The 4,630-nt window shown below is 33.2% G+C and overlaps 1 long non-coding RNA gene across 1 annotated transcript; it reads right to left on the bottom strand.

The window, feature by feature from the left end:
- Positions 1-2,152: 2,152 nt before the first annotated feature.
- On the bottom strand, positions 2,153-2,839 carry LOC125059191. The gene is made up of 3 exons (XR_007118611.1): positions 2,818-2,839; positions 2,507-2,741; positions 2,153-2,405 (listed from the first exon to the last, which is right to left on the bottom strand). It is a non-coding gene; the product is annotated as an uncharacterized LOC125059191 (long non-coding RNA).
- Between the last annotated feature and the right edge of the window lie 1,791 nt (positions 2,840-4,630).

Below are 4,630 nucleotides of genomic sequence, written 5' to 3'. Positions count from 1 at the left end.
ACCTCATAGAAGTCTGGGTGAGAAGTCAGCATAAGATCTAATAACGAAGGCTGATGGTCAGCTCGGTCTGGTATTCGCGTAGGCGTTGTGACCAGTTGAGTTAAAGCATATGCAAGAGCGAAATCATGGAAGCCTCTTCCCGAATAGTCGGTCGTACGAGAATTTAACCACTCAGAATGATGGGCATTGAAATCACCCAGTATAACGACTTCAGCAGGCGATAGAGACAGAAGGGAATCGAGTGCAGTTTGGACATGTTCTATAAGTCGATCGACCTCGGTGTTGCCGCTGTGTGACCTGTAAAGGCAGCAGTATATGCGGGGATGGTCAGCACATTCTACGCGTACCCACAAGGTAGAAAGATCGGATTCTTCCAAATGTAAGAGGCGACGGAAATTTATATCCTCACGAATGTAAACGCATACACCGGCTTGTGGCCTAAAATTATGCTCAAGACAATAGCCTGGATAGTGCAAATGTTCAACAGACGAGGGAACTATCTTGGTCTCCGTTAGAAACAATAAGGCCGGCTTAGCCGTCTCGAGGTGAAAGTGGACGGGATTTAAATTAGATTGAAGCCCCCTAATGTTAGTAAAGTCTGTGTTAAATTGTGTTACCGTGAGTTTATTTCTAGATTTGCCTCTGCAGTTGAGCGGTATTTTGTCCCCCCCAGAATACGCGGGACAGCCTGAGTGAGTACACCCAGGGACGGATTCTCCTGTACTAGAAGTGCAGGTACCCTCCTGGGGTAAAAAAGTTCTATTTAATAACGCTGCCATGATGATTCGGAGAGGAAGGAAATGAGCTTCCGGGAATCCCACAATATAAAACGAAACGCGACACACGTCCTGCGTGGGCCACTTCACGCTTTTTTTCAATGGGAGAGTGGTATTACCCCGGTCGTGTCGGCTCATTCGGCTGCTTACGCAGCATGACACTCCCACTACTTGGACTAACTGACTGCGCTGGTGGAAATAGTTATTGTTCAAATATCCCACCAGCGGGCGATGGGGTCGTCACTGCCCTACGCCTTAAAAATCCCTTAGTCGCCTTTTACGACACCCACGGGTAGAGATGGGGAGGTGCTATTCTATAAGCCGGCACAACACGGCCAAATACCTTGAGGCGTATGAAACGTAAAATGCAAAAAATATTTGAGACTGGGCTAAAAAAAACAGACCAAAATGACTGATTACTTTTGTACCTAATTATTTCGTAATAAATATTTTTGTTTCTTTTTGACTCGTTTACATATTATAATATTAACATACCATATTATAACCCATACCTACCTATTCTAGATAGATAACTATGATAATATAACTTGTATGTATTGTACATACATATGAACTATACTTGTGTATATATAATATATGACATTGCTTATAACGACTATCGGATATAACGTCGGCAACTATACGGTCCCTTCAATGTCGTTATAACCGGTTTTGACTGTAGTTCTTAATTTAGGTTGTTTTAACAATTAAGTTATTTAAACAAATAAAACACTATTTATCTTTAAAACATTTTTATTTCATTATACTATTTATTTTTAAGTGACTCTAATGTCTGCATCAGAATTTCGGTTTGTAATTTTAAATTAATCATTACTTGGTTGTGCATCTCTGCCATATTCTTAACTCTATGTTTATGTTCTATTTGAAGCCGCTCATTTTCCAGAGCCCGAAAGCTATGCATATCTTGATACGAGGCTTCTCCAAAACTAAAACTACTACTTGCTTTCTGCAACAAACAAGAGAATATTAATATAAGTTCTGTCCATGCAAAACTTAAAAAATTTATAATTCATATTATAAAAATCCTTCCTGGAAGAACAGTCTATATGTTAGTCAGATCAAAACCCGTTGTGTAGTTTAGAAAACAACTAATTGCACATGCTACAGACCTGGATAGCATCTTTCTTTTATCTATTTAGAGATAGAGATAATTTAAAAATAATACCGGTGTCTTCCTTGTAGGTTTCTTTGGAGTTGTTTGGGGATTCTTGTTATTCAGATTGACATGATTTTCTTTACCCTTTCGATTATAATCCTACAAAATAATGAAATTGTTAAGTTATGTTGTCACTGTTGTGCACACCTTTGTCTGGCTTTTCTAGTATTCAAGTTATGTCAAAACTGATTTATTACCTTATCATTGTTCGCTTTATTTGCTTTTGGGATATCAATTGTTTCCAAAATGATTTTATTTGTAATATCCCAAAATATATAAATAACATCTATTAATTTAAGTTCATCATGTTGAGTGGTTCGCATTCAGGTGTTAAGGTGTATTATACCCACTATCCATTATAAGTGGGAATGGGCTCACTTCTGGCTGGACAGAGTTTTGGTACTACAAGTGCAACATGGATGTTTTGAAGTATTAGAATATCTCTGACTACCCTGTAGGAGAATAAAGTACTGTTGTGAGCATATTATGCTTATGCTTGAGAGGTTGAACCTTGAACATCACCATACATCATATTTATAATTAACATTCCTACCTCGGCACCTTCACAATCAAATTCATTGAAATCGACTTCAAACTGTTGCGTACATCTCTGCCACGTCCATTGTGTCTGGAGAAGGTGATGGTGACTTTGTTCCACTTCCAGTTTTTGATGTTTCACAGCGATAAGATCTCAGAGAAGACATCTTTTTTTTTATATTCAATTTAGTGCACTTTCACTGATTCATCAATTGTTTTTGTCTCTTGTCCTTATATTTGCTAGATTAAATCTGAAAAATTACGTTTTGATTAAACAATGTGGTTAATTTTTTAATCAAAACATTACTCGATAATAATAATACATACCTACGGATAGTTAACCTCAATTGTATTGAAGCACTTAGGAGGGTTAATGTCAGTTTTTCACAAATATTTTCTAATATTCATTAGTATTGATTAAAATATTCAATTTCACAAATCACTTCTGAATATAATTAAAAAGCATTGCTAAATTTCTTTGAAAAAGTAATTAAAACTCCTTTATTGGTTAAAAAGGTAAATGACAAATGTCATTAATCATTATTGTCATTCAAAACTTCACGCATATTCTATTTCTTTTTACTTGTAGATTGTCTTATTCCTATCTCGCTCGCGCACGCTATAATCACACTCCCAATTTTGTGTCACAGGTGCGCGCGCATCATAAAATTTCACTCTCATCAATTTTTCATAACGCGCCTAAAGAAGTACAACTTCAAAAAATCATAAGTGATAGCTGTCAGAATCCTACGGAATTAAAAATCAGAGTATAACAAAATAACATTGACGATTCTAGCTTTGACGTAACTTCGATACAAACTTTCGTTCCCTTTCTTCAACTCTTATATTCCTTTTTCCTTTCGCATAAAAAATTGCTACTTGAATTGAATTATTATCACTAAATTATTATTATTATTTTGTATAATACAAATAAGGAGTTAATTGAAAATTATTATTTTACGATAAATTAATAATTATATTTGCACTCGTTAGTTCAAATATAATTATTATTATGAATCATAATCATGAATTGCATTAAAGAAAAACTATCAAAATATCATCTTAAACTGGAAGCAAATCTTTATTTAGGTTCTGCCACAAAAAGTTAAATTTACCAATAGTGAATATACGAAAAACCAACATTTTTTATACATCAATAGCTTGAGGTAGGGATGTGAAAAATAATCGAATATTAAAAAAATCGATTTTAATCGATTTTTACTATTAAAAAAATCGATTTTAATCGATTTTTTTAAAAGTAAAAATCGATTTTTTTACGCGATTTTTATATTTAAAATAATCGATTAATAATCGATTATTTTTATAATTGAAAATCAATCATAATCGATTTTTTATCTGCCACCTCCCGACATTATGTCTGGTCTTTTATAACCCGGACCTTGAACTATTAGGGATATTCGATACACAACGATGTTTACTATGCGATACATTGAATCCGATTATTTGAACATGTATTGATATACTCGATACATTGATGTTTTTTTGCAAAACATCAAAAGGACGATAAAAGCAGTTAATTTTACATAAACTCAAGTTTGAATGGAACACCATAATTTAAAAGTAAATTAAATTTATTCAGCAGCACAAGACTACATACAATTAAAAAGACAACAAAAATACTGCAATGTACTACTGAAAAGGAATATACTTAGCATTTATCAAAAATCTATCAAAACGAGATTAAGTTAATTTCGATTTTGATTATTCTTAAACGTTAATTTGTGTTTATAATTTCTATTGTTTATTTTTAATTTAAAAAACCATGAAAAATAAAATATTTAGGGTGTTTATTTTGAAATTAATACAAAAATTAGGAAAAAATCGATTAATAAAAAAAAACGATTATTTTTTTTATGAAAAATCGATTATTTATTAATCGATTATTCATGCTAAAAAAATAATCGATTAATAAAAAATCGATTTTTTATGCAGAATGTCACATCCCTAGCTTGAGGTCTGCCATATAGAATTCTATTCTAATAACTTGATATTGTATGTGACACTATACTGTGGTTTATTACATACTTTTTCCGAGATTTCAAATTTGACAGTTACATTGATATTTCAACTGTCGAATATTCTGACTGGCAATAACGTTCAGGCTTCAGATTTGAGTTTT

Source organism: Pieris napi, chromosome 19 (genome assembly GCF_905475465.1).
Source record: "Pieris napi chromosome 19, ilPieNapi1.2, whole genome shotgun sequence".
In the NCBI taxonomy this organism is placed as follows: domain Eukaryota; kingdom Metazoa; phylum Arthropoda; class Insecta; order Lepidoptera; family Pieridae; genus Pieris; species Pieris napi.
Note: the sequence above shows the minus strand (reverse complement) of the source record. Positions and strands in the feature narration are given on the sequence as shown.